This window comes from Pempheris klunzingeri, chromosome 1 (assembly GCF_042242105.1).
Source record: "Pempheris klunzingeri isolate RE-2024b chromosome 1, fPemKlu1.hap1, whole genome shotgun sequence".
NCBI lineage: Eukaryota > Metazoa > Chordata > Actinopteri > Acropomatiformes > Pempheridae > Pempheris > Pempheris klunzingeri.
In genome coordinates this window covers 27,238,687-27,251,088 of record NC_092012.1, presented here as the reverse complement: position 1 = coordinate 27,251,088, position 12,402 = coordinate 27,238,687, and the positions used below count along the sequence as shown (strand labels likewise).

Genomic DNA, 12,402 nt, shown 5'->3' with positions numbered 1-12,402 from the left:
CCTTCCACACGAGCCAGAACGTTCATGTAGTTTGGACAGCGCGTGAAGGACTTACACGTCACTATGTTGCGCTATGAAACGGCCGCTAATGACGTCCTGTATTCCTGTATACGAAGTGTTGACTACACTGTGAAGGTCTTGAGGCTTCTCTGACAAAACATGAGCAGTGTGAAACACACTGGAGAATCTACAGTGAACTTGGAAGAGCTTTTGGTTCCATGGCGAGACACAGAACTTTGACAGCTTGCCACGGGCAAAGCGTAAAAGATTATAGAAAGCTTTTGATAACTTTTCATCGTGAATACTGCTTCTACCAGCTGACCGAGTTTGAAGTCGATCGCTTCAACCCCCTCGGACTAGTTCGCTCATTTACGACCCCTATAAATGGCTGAAATTTTGACACTTGATTCAAAATGGCCGACTTCCTGTTGGGTTTAGGTCAACGCTCCAAGAGGCTTTTTTGTAGGTCCTATCGTCCTGCATAAGTATACCGAATTTGGTAGATGTAGGTAAAACGTAGCCCGGGGGCTAGTTCGTCAAAATGTTGTAGGGGGCACCGTAGAGCCATTTTGCCCCACCCAAACCTGTTAACCCAATACGATTATTCATTTTAGGCCTCCTGACATGTATGCTAAATTTGGTGAGTCTGCACGTATGCGTAAGTGTGGAAATCAAACTCGTGTTTCATGGCGAACAGGGCGTCGCCACGACAACAGCGTTTGGCAAAAACTCAAGGGCCCCATAAGTTTGCATCAACCACATCTTGAGAATGTTTGGCTCAAATTTGAGGTGTCTGCAATTAACCTGCTGAGAGAGAGATGTCCAAGAAAGAAGACATGTACCTCCTACCGCCAGTAGGTGGCGCTATGACTATGGTTCAAAATGGCCACGTACATGTCTTCAGAGCCGGACAGTCATCAAACTGTATGAACTTGGTGAAGATAGGACCTTGTACAGTTGAGTTACAGCACTTTTAATTCTGATGGCGAAAAAAAAATTTCAATCGACAGTGTCTGCGTCGCCATGGCAACAGCTTTTGACAGAGACTCACGGCGTTCGCTCCAGACCAACATCAACATCTTCTGGCTTTCCTGACCAAATTTGAAGTGGATCAGATCAACTGACTGGTCTTGAGCCATTGTAGCGTAAAACATAAATTTTCCTGTCACCACCAGGTGGCGCTGTGACTTAGAATGAATATTGACATGTAGACGTGTTCAGGGCGGGACTCTCATCAGACATGTGAAGTTTGGTGCATATTGGATCACGTGCAGTCAAGTTATTAACAACTTCCTGTTTGACGGCGAGGCACAGAATTTTGAGAGCTCGCCACGTCCAAACCGTTAAAGATTATACCAAACCTTTAATAACTTTTCATCCTTGATATTGTTTCCACCAGCTGACCAAGTTTGAAGTCGATGGCTTCAACCCCCTCAGACTAGTTCGTTCATTTACGACCCCTACTTATTGCCATAAAATCCAAAATGGCCGACTTCCTGTTGGGTTTAGGACATACCTCCAAGAGACTTTTTTGATCGTGTAGAAGAAATACATGAACCCACCAAATGTCATACAGATTTTTAAAACGCAGTTCCGGGGCTTGAGGTTTGAGGGCGCTATAGAGCCATTTTGCCACGCCCATTTGTAAGACACCTAAAATATCAAATTTTTCGCCAAGACTGATGCGTGTGCAAATTTTCCTGACTTTTCGTGCATGTTCAGGCCCTCAAATTTGCGTTTGTTTTGGCACCAGAAGAATAATAATAATAATAATTAAAGCTGCAAGCAGCGTTGGAGGGCCCTCGCACCTCCGTCCCATCGCCGGACTCCGACCCTTCCACGCGACTCAGAACGTTCATGTAGTTTGGACAGCGCGTGAAGGACTTGCACGTCACTTCCCGCGTCCCCTATGTTGCGCCAGAAAACGCCCGCTAATGACGTCCTATATTCCAGTATATGAAGTGTTGACTACACTGTGAAGGTCTTGAGGCTTCTCAGACAAAACATGAGAAGTGTGAAACACACTGGATAATCTACAGTGAACTTAGAAGAACTTTCGGTGCCATGGCGGGACACTGAACTTTGAAAGCTCGCCACGCCCAAACCGTAAAAGATTATATAAAGCTTTTGATAACTTTTCATCTTGAATAGTGTTTCCACCAGCTGACCGAGTTTGAAGTCGATCGCTTCGACACCCTCGGACTAGTTCGCTCATTTACGACCCCTATAAATGGCTGACATTTTGACACTTAATTCAAAATGGTCGACTTCCTGTTGGGTTTAGGTCAATGCTCCAAGAGGCTTTTTTGCAGGTCCGATCGTCCCGCATAAGCATCCCGAATTTGGTAGATGTAGGTAAAACGTAGCCCGGGGGCTAGTTCGTCAAAGTTTTGTAGGGGGCGCCGTAGAGCCATTTTGGCCCACCCAAACCTGTTAACCCAATAAGATTATTCATTTTAGGCCTCCTGACGTGTATGCCAAATTTGGTGAGTGTGCACGTATGCGTAAGTGTGGAAATTAAATTCGTGTTTCATGGCGAACAGGGCGTCGCCATGGCGACAGCGTTTGGCAAAACCTCAAGCCCTTCATAACTTTGCATCAACCACATCTTCAGAATGTTTGGCTCAAATTTGAGGTGTCTGCGGTTAACCTGCTGAGAGAGAGACGTGCGAGAAAGAAGACATGTACCTCCTCACGCCAGTAGGTGGCGCTATGACTATGGTTCAAAATGGCCACATACATGTCTTCAGAGCTGGACAGTCATCAAACTGTATGAATTTGGTGAAGATAGGACCTTGTACAGTGGAGTTACAGCACTTTTAATTCTGATGGCGAAAATAAAATTTCACTTGACAGTGTCTGCGTCGCCACAGCAACAGCTTTTGACGGAGACTCACGGCGTTCGCTCCAGACCAACATCAACATCTTCTGGCTTTCCTGACCAAATTTGAAGTGGATCCGATCAACTGGCTGGTCTTGAGCCATAATAGCGTAAAACATAATGTTTCCCGTCACCACCAGGTGGCGCTGTGACTTAGAATGAATATTGACACGTACACCTGTTCGGGGCGGGACTCTCATCAGACATGTGAAGTTTGGTGCATATTGGATCACGTGCAGTCAAGTTATTAACAACTTCCTGTTTGACGGCAAGGCTCAGAATTTTGAGAGCTCACCACGCCCAAACCGTTAAAGATTATACAAAACCTTTGATAACTTTTCATCCTTGATATTGTTTCTATCACCTGACCAAGTTTGAAGTTGATAGCTTCAACCACCTCGGACGAGTTCGTTCATTTACGACCCCTACTTTTCGCCATAAAATCCAAAATGGCTGACTTCCTGTTGGTTTTAAGGCATACCTCCAAGAGACTTTTCTATGCGTCTTGAAACCATACATATACCCTACAACTTTCGTACATGTACATTATACGCAGTTCCGGGGCTGAGTTTTGGTGGCGCTATAGAGCCATTTTTTCACGCCCGTTTACGAAACCCATGAAATACGAAAATTTTTCATGTGCTTGAATTTTGTGCAAATTTTCCTGAGTTTTCGTGCATGTTCAGGCACCCAAATTAGCCTTTGTAAATACACAAGAAAAATAATAATAATAATAATAATAATAATAATAATAATAATAATAATAATAATTCCTTCAGTTTCAACTATGTTTTCGGCCCCCTGGTCACCTGGTTTTTTCCATTTGACATATTTTTCCGAGGCCTACCTGCTCGAGGACTGTGAGGTCCGTACACCTCTCGGTTCTTGGGTTCTCGCCCATTTTCCTCCCTTGCACGTTTTCCCCCTCGGGTTTCAATAGGGTCCTCGCACCGCTTGGTGCTCGGGCCCTAATAATAATAATAATAATAATAATAATAATAATAATAATAATAATAATAATAATCCACACAGTTTCAACTATGTTTTCGGCCCCCTGGTCACCTGGTTTTTTCCATTCCACGTATTTTTCCCAGGCCTACCTGCTCAGGGCCTATGAGGTCCGTACACCTATTGGTTCTTGGGTACTTGCACGTTTCCTCCCTTGCTCGTTTTTCCCCCACGCAGTTTCAATAGGGTCCTCGCACCGCTTGGTGCTCGGGCCCTAATTAAAGCTGCAAGCAGCGTTGGAGGGCCCTCGCACCTCTGTGTGCGTCGGGGCGTGCGGAGACTCCGCCCCTTCCACGCGGCTCAGAACGTTCATGTAGTTTGGACAGCGCGTGAAGGACTTACACGTCACTTCCCGCGTCCCCTATGTTGCCCTAGAAAACGGCCGCTAATGACGTCCTATATTCCAGTATATGAAGTGTTGACTACACTGTGAAGGTCTTGAGGCTTTTGTGACTAAACAGGAGAAGTGTGAAACACACTGGGTAACCTACAGTGAACTTGGAAGAACTTTCGGTGCCATGGCGAGACACAGAACTTTGACAGCTCGCCACGCCCAAACCGTTAAAGATAATATAAAGCTTTTGATGAACTTTTCATCTTTAATATTTGTCCTGCCAGCTGACCAAGTTTGAAGTCGATCGCTTCAATCACCTCGGAGTAGTTCGCTCATTTACGACCCCTATAAACCGCTGAAATTTTGATAGTTAATTCATGTTACTTTCTGTTGCCACAAGGTGGCGCTGTGACTTAGAATGAATATTGATATGTAGACGTGTTCAGGGCAAGACTCTCATCAGACATGTGAAGTTTAGTGCATATTGGATCACGTACAGTCAAGTTATTAACAACTTCCTGTTTGACGGTGAGGCACCGAATTTTGAGAGCTCGCCACGCCCAAACCGTTAAAGATTACAGAAAGCCTTTGATAACTTTTCATCCTTGAGATTGTTTCTACCAGCTGACCAAGTTTGAAGTCGATGGCTTCAACCCCCTCGGACTAGTTCATTCATTTACGACCCCTATTTATCGCAGCAATTTTGACACTTAATTCAAAATGGCCGACTTCCTGTTGGGTTTAGGTCAATGCTCCAAGAGGCTTTTCTGTAGGTCCTATCGTCCCGCACAAGTGTACCGAATTTGGTACATGTAGGTAAAACGTAGCCCGGGGGCTAGTTCGTCAAAGTTTTCTAGGGGGCGCCGTAGAGCCATTTTGGCCCACCCAAACCTGTTAACCCAATAAGATTATTCATTTTAGGGCTCCTGACGTGTATGCCAAATTTGGTGAGTGTGCACGCATGCGTAAGCTTTGAAATTAAATTCGTTTTTCATGGCGAACAAGGCGTCGCCACGGTGACAGCATTTGGCGAAACCTTAAGCCCTTCATAAATTTGCATCGGCCACGTCTTGAGAATCTTTGGCCCAAATTTGAGGTGTCTGTGGTTAACCTGCTGAGAGAGAGACGTCCGAGAAAGAAGACATGTACCTCCTCCCGCCAGTAGGTGGCGCTATGACTATGGTTCAAAATGGCCACGTACATGTCTTCAGAGACAGACAGTCATCAAACTGTATGAATTTGGTGAAGATAGGACCTTGTACAGTGGAGTAACAGCACTTTTAATTCTGATGGCGAAAAAAAAAATTCAATCGACAGTGTCTGCGTCGCCACGGCAACAGCTTTTGACGGAGAGTCACGGCGTTCGCTCCAGACCAACATCAACATCTTGAGGCTTTCCTGACCAAATTTGAAGTGGATCCGATCAACTGTCTGGTCTTGAGCCATCATAGCGCAAAACATAAAGTTTCCTGTCACCACCAGGTGGCGCTATGACTTAGAATGAATATTGACATGTAGACCTGTTCGGGGCGGGACTCTCATCAGACATGTGAAGTTTGGTGCATATTGGATCACGTACAGTCAAGTTATCAACAACTTCCTGTATGACAGCGCGGCACAAAGTTTTGACAGCTCGCCACGTCCAAACCGTTAAAGATTATACCAAACCTTTGATAACTTTTCATCCTTGATATTATTTCTAACAGCTGACCAAGTTTGAAGTCGATCGCTTCAACCCCCTCAAACTAGTTCGTTCATTTACGAACCCTACTTTTTAACATAAAATCCAAAATGGCCGACTTCCTGTTGGGTTTAGGTCATTGGTCCAAATTACTTTTTTGTGCGTCTTGAAGTGATACATGAACCCACCAAATTGCGTACACGTACATAAATTGCAGTTCCGGGGGTAGGGGTTTTAGTGTTAGGGGGCGCTATAGAGCCATTATGCCACGCCCATTTGTGAGACCCATTAAATACGAAATTTTTCGCCAGGCCTGATTCGTGTGCAAATTTTCCTGACTTTTCGTGCATGTTCAGGCCCTCAAATTTGCGTTTGTTTCGGCCCGAGAATAATAATAATAATAATAATAATAATAATTAAAGCTGCAAGCAGCGTTGGAGGGCCCTCGCACCTCCGCGCTCGTCGGGGCGTGCGGCGGCCCCGTCCCGTTGTTGGACTCCGACCCTTCCATGCGCTTTCAGAACGTTCATGTAGTTTGGACAGCGCGTGAAGGACTTACACGTCACTTCCTGCGTCCCCTATGTGGCGCTAGAGAACAGTCACTAATCACATCCTGCATTCCAGTATATGAAGTGTTGACTACACTGTGAAGATTTCATGCAAATGAAATGATCATTGCCATAGACGTGTTACTTCCTGTTGCCACCAGGTGGCGCAATGACTGTGGTCACTAATTGGCATCTAGATGTCTTCAGGCCGGGACTCTTATTAAGCGTGACAAGTTTGAAAGAGATTGGATAATGTACACTGAAGTTACAGCAATTTCCTGTTCCATGGCGAACAGCGTTGCCATGGTGACAGCGTCTGACAAAACGTCAAGAGCTTCATAACTTTGCATCATCCATGTAGTGGGAATGTTTGGATCAAATTTGAGGTGTCTGTGATCAACCTGCTGAGAGAGAAACGTCTGAGAATAAAACATGCACTTCCTCTTGCCACTAGGTGGCACTATGACTTTGAATGAATATTAACATGTAGACGTCTTCAGGGCGGAACTCCCATCAGACATGTCAAGATTGGTGCTGATTGGATCACGTACAGTCAAGTTATTAACAATTTCCTGTTTGATGGCGAGTCATGGCGAGACACTGAACTTAACCAGCTCGCCACGCCCAAACCGTTAAAGATTATATCAAACCTTTGATAACTTTTCATCCTTGATATTGTTTGTACCAGCTGACCAAGTTTGAAGTCGATCGCTTGAACCCCCTCGGAGTAGTTCGTTCATTTACGTCCCCTGTAAATCGCCAAAAATGTGTGAAAAATCCAATATGGCCGACGTCCTGTTGGGTTTTGGTCAATGCTCCAAGAGGCTTTTTTGTAGGTCCTATGGTCCCGCATATGTATACCGAATTTAATACATGTAGGTAAAACGTAGACCGGGGGCTAGTTCGTCAAAGTTTTGTAGGGGGCGCCATAGAGCCATTTTGGCCCACCGAAACCCGTGAACTAAATAAGATTACTCATTTTAGGCCTCCTGACGTGCATGCCAAATTTGGTGAGTGTGCACGCATGCATAAGCTTCGAAATTACGTTCGATTTTCATGGCGAACAAGGCGTCGCCACGGTGACAGCGTTTGGCGAAACCTCAAGCCCTTCATAACTTTGCATCAACCACGTCTTGAGAATGTTTGGCTAAAATTTGAAGTGTCTGTGGTTAACCTGCTGAGAGAGAGACGTCCGAGAAAGAAGACATGTACCTCCTCTAGCCAGTAGGTGGCGCTATGACTATGGTTCAAAATGGCCACGTACATGTCTTCAGAGCCGGACAGTCATCAAACTGTATGAATTTGGTGAAGATAGGACCTTGTACAGTGGAGTTACAGCACTTTCAATCTTGATGGCGTAAAAAAAATTTCAATCGACAGTGTCTACGTCGCCACGCCAACAGCTTTTGACGGAGACTCACGGCGTTCGCTCCAGACCAACACCAACATCTTCTGGCTTTCCTGACCAAATTTGAAGTGGATCCGATCAACTGACTGGTCTTGAGCCATCATAGCGTAAAACATAAAGTTTCCTGTCACCACCAGGTGGCGCTGTGACTTAGAATGAATATTGACACGTAGACGTGTTCAGGGCGGGACTCTCATCAGACATGTCAAGTTTGGTGCTGATTGGATCACGTACAGTCAAGTTATTAACAATTTCCTGTTTGATGGCGAGTCATGGCGAGACACTGAACTTTGCCAGCTCGCCACGCCCAAACCGTTAAAGATTATATCAAACCTTTGATAACTTTTCATCGTTGATGCCTTCTCTACCAGCTGACCAAGTTTGAAGTCGATCGCTTGAACCCCCTCGGACTAGTTCGTTCATTTACGTCCCCAGTAAATCGCCAAAAATGCGTGAAAAATCCAATATGGCCGACTTCCTGTTGGGTTTAGGTCATCGCTCCAAGAGACTTTTTTGTTCGTCCTGAAGAGATACACGAACCCACCGAATTTCGTACATGTACATAAAACGCAGTTCCGGGGCTGAGTTTAGGTGGCGCTACAGAGCCATTTTGCCACGGCCATTTGCGAAACCTTTAAAATACGTAATTTTTCGCCATGTCTGAATTTTGTGCAAATTTTGGTGAGTTTTCGTGCATGTTCAGGCCCCCAAATTAGCGATTCATTGTTTATAAAAAGAATAATAATAATAATAATAATAATAATAATAATAATAATAATTCCTTCAGTTTCAACTATGTTTCTGGCCCCCTGGTCGCCTGGTTTTTTTCATTTGACGTATTTTTTCGAGGCCTACCTGCTCGGGGCCTGTGAGGTCCGTACACCTCTTGGTTCTTGGGTACTTGCACGTTTTCCTCCCTTGCTCGTTTTCCCCCACACAGTTACAATAGGGTCCTCGCACCGCTTGGTGCTCGGGCCCTAATTAAAGCTGCAAGCAGCGTTGGAGGGCCCTCGCACGTCCGCGCTCGTCAGGGCGTGCGGCGGCTCCGTCCCGCCGCCGGACTCCGACCCTTCCACGCGGCTCAGAACGTGCATGTAGTTTGGACAGCGCGTGAAGGACTTGCACGTCACTTCCCGCGTCCCCCATGTTGCGCTAGAAAACGGCTGCTAATGACGTCCTGTATTCCAGTATATTAAGTGTTGACTTCACTGTGAAGGTCTTGAGGCTTTTCAGACAAAACATGAAAAGTGTGAAACACACTGGAGAATCTACAGTGAACTTAGAAGAACTTTCGGTGCCATGGCGGGACACTGAACTTTGACAACTCGCCACGGGTAAATCGTAAAAGATTATATAAAGCTTTTGATAACTTTTCATCTTGAATAGTGTTTTCACCAGCTGACCGAGTTTGAAGTCGATCGCTTTGACCCCCTCGGACTAGTTCGCTCATTTACGACCCCTATAAATGGCTGAAATTTTGACACTTAATTCAAAATGGCCGACTTCCTGTTGGGTTTAGGTCAACGCTCCAAGAGGCTTTTTTGTAGGTCCTATCGTCCCGCATAAGTATATCGAATTTGGTACATGTAGGTAAAACATACACCGGGGGCTAGTTTGTCAAAGTTTTGTAGGGGGCGCCGTAGAGCCATTTTGGCCCATCCAAATCTGTTAACCCAATAAGATTATTCATTGTAGGCCTCCTGACGTGTATGCCAAATTTCGTGAGTGTGCACGCATGTGTAAGCTCGGAAATTAAAGTCGTTTTTCATGGCGAACGAGGCGTCGCCACGGCGACAGCGTTTGGCGAAACCTCAAGCCCTTCATACCTTTGCATCAACCACATCTTGAGAATGTTTGGCTCAAATTTGAGGTGTCTGTGGATAACCTGCTGAGAGAGAGACGTCCGAGAAAGAAGACATGTACCTCCTCCCGCCAGTAGGTGGCGCTATGACCATGGTTCAAAATGGCCATGTACATGTCTTCAGAGCCGGACAGTCATCAAACTGTATGAATTTGGTGAAGATAGGACCTTGTACAGTGGAGTTACAGCACTTTTAATTTTGATGGCGAAAAAAAATTTTCAATCGACAGTGTCTGCATCACCACGGCAACAGCTTTTGACACAGAGTCACGGCGTTCGCTCCAGACCAACATCAACATCTTGAGGCTTTCCTGACCAAATTTGAAGTGGATCCGATCAACTGGCTGGTCTTGAGGCATCATAGCGCAAAACATAAAGTTTCCTGTCAGCACCAGGTGGCGCTATGACTTAAAATGAATATTGACATGTAGATGTGTTCGGGGCGGGACTCTCATCAGACATGTAAAGTTTGGTGCATATTGGATCACGTACAGTCAAGTTATTAACAACTTCCTGTTTGACGGCGAGGCACAAACTTTTGACAGCTCGCCACGTCCAAACCGTTAAAGATTATACCAAACCTTTAATAACTTTTCATCCTTGATATTATTTCTAACAGCTGACCAAGTTTGAAGTCGATCGCTTCAACCCCCTCAAACTAGTTCGTTCATTTACGAACCCTACTTTTTAACATAAAATCCAAAATGGCCGACTTCCTGTTGGGTTTAGGTCATTGGTCCAAATTACTTTTTTGTGCGTCTTGAAGTGATACATGAACCCACCAAATTGCGTACACGTACATAAATTGCAGTTCCCGGGGTAGGGGTTTTAGTGTTAGGGGGCGCAATAGAGCCATTTTGCCACGCCCATTTGTGAGACCCATTAAATACGAAATTTTTCGCCAGGCCTGATGCGTGTGCAAATTTTCCTGACTTTTCGTGCATGTTCAGGCCCTCAAATTTGCGTTTGTTTCGGCCCGAGAAGAATAATAATAATAATAATAATAATAATAATAATAATAATAATCCACACAGTTTCAACTATGTTTCGAGCCCCCTGGTTGGCTGGTTTTTTGCCATGTCGCGTATTTTTTCGAGGCCTACCTGCTCGGGGACTGTGAGGTCCGTACACCTCTTGGTTCTTGGGTACTTGCACGTTTCCTCCCTTTTCCCCCACGCAGTTACAATAGGGTCCTCGCACCGCTTGGTGCTCGGGCCCTAATAATAATAATAATAATAATAATCCACACAGTTTCAACTATGTTTCGAGCCCCCTGGTTGGCTGGTTTTTTGCCATGTCGCGTATTTTTTCGAGGCCTACCTGCTCGGGGACTGTGAGGTCCGTACACCTCTTGGTTCTTGGGTACTTGCACGTTTCCTCCCTTTTCCCCCACGCAGTTACAATAGGGTCCTCGCACCGCTTGGTGCTCGGGCCCTAATAATAATAATTCCTTCAGTTTCAACTATGTTTTCGGCCCCCTGGTCGCCTGGTTTTTTTCATTTGACGTATTTTTTCGAGGCCTACCTGCTCGGGGTCTATGAGGTCCGTACACCTCTTGGTTCTTGGGTACTTGCACGTTTTCCTCCCTTGCTCGTTTTCCCCCACACAGTTACAATAGGGTCCTCGCACCGCTTGGTGCTCGGGCCCTAATAATAATCCACACAGTTTCAACTATGTTTCGAGCCCCCTGGTTGGCTGGTTTTTTGCCATGTCGCGTATTTTTTCGAGGCCTACCTGCTCGGGGACTGTGAGGTCCGTACACCTCTTGGTTCTTGGGTACTGGCCCGTTTTCCTCCCTTGCACGTTTTTCCCCCACGCAGTTTCAATAGGGTCCTCGCACCGCTTGGTGCTCGGGCCCTAATTAAAGCTGCAAGCAGCGTTGGAGGGCCCTCGCACGTCCGCGCTCGTCAGGGCGTGCGGCGGCTCCGTCCCGCCGCCGGACTCCGACCCTTCCACGCGGCTCAGAACGTGCATGTAGTTTGGACAGCGCGTGAAGGACTTGCACGTCACTTCCCGCGTCCCCCATGTTGCGCTAGAAAACGGCTGCTAATGACGTCCTGTATTCCAGTATATTAAGTGTTGACTTCACTGTGAAGGTCTTGAGGCTTTTCAGACAAAACATGAAAAGTGTGAAACACACTGGAGAATCTACAGTGAACTTAGAAGAACTTTCGGTGCCATGGCGGGACACTGAACTTTGACAACTCGCCACGGGTAAATCGTAAAAGATTATATAAAGCTTTTGATAACTTTTCATCTTGAATAGTGTTTCCACCAGCTGACCGAGTTTGAAGTCGATCGCTTTGACCCCCTCGGACTAGTTCGCTCATTTACGACCCCTATAAATGGCTGAAATTTTGACACTTAATTCAAAATGGCCGACTTCCTGTTGGGTTTAGGTCAACGCTCCAAGAGGCTTTTTTGTAGGTCCTATCGTCCCGCATAAGTATACCGAATTTGGTAGATGTAGGTAATACGTACACTGGGGGCTAGTCCGTCAAAGTTTTGTAGGGGGCGCCGTAGAGCCATTTTGGCCCATCCAAACCTCTTAACCCAATAAGATTATTCATTGTAGGCCTCCTGACGTGTATGCCAAATTTGGTGAGTGTGCACGCATGTGTAAGCTCGGAAATCAAATTCGTGTTTCATGGCGAACAGGGCGTCGCCACAGTGACAGCGTT

The 12,402-nt window shown here is 45.8% G+C and overlaps 1 protein-coding gene across 1 annotated transcript in view; it reads right to left on the bottom strand.

Annotated features, from left to right (window-relative positions):
- The window catches only part of LOC139199544 (plakophilin-3-like), a 211,589-nt gene that overhangs the window by 50,350 nt on the left and 148,837 nt on the right, over positions 1-12,402 (bottom strand). The window lies entirely within an intron of this gene.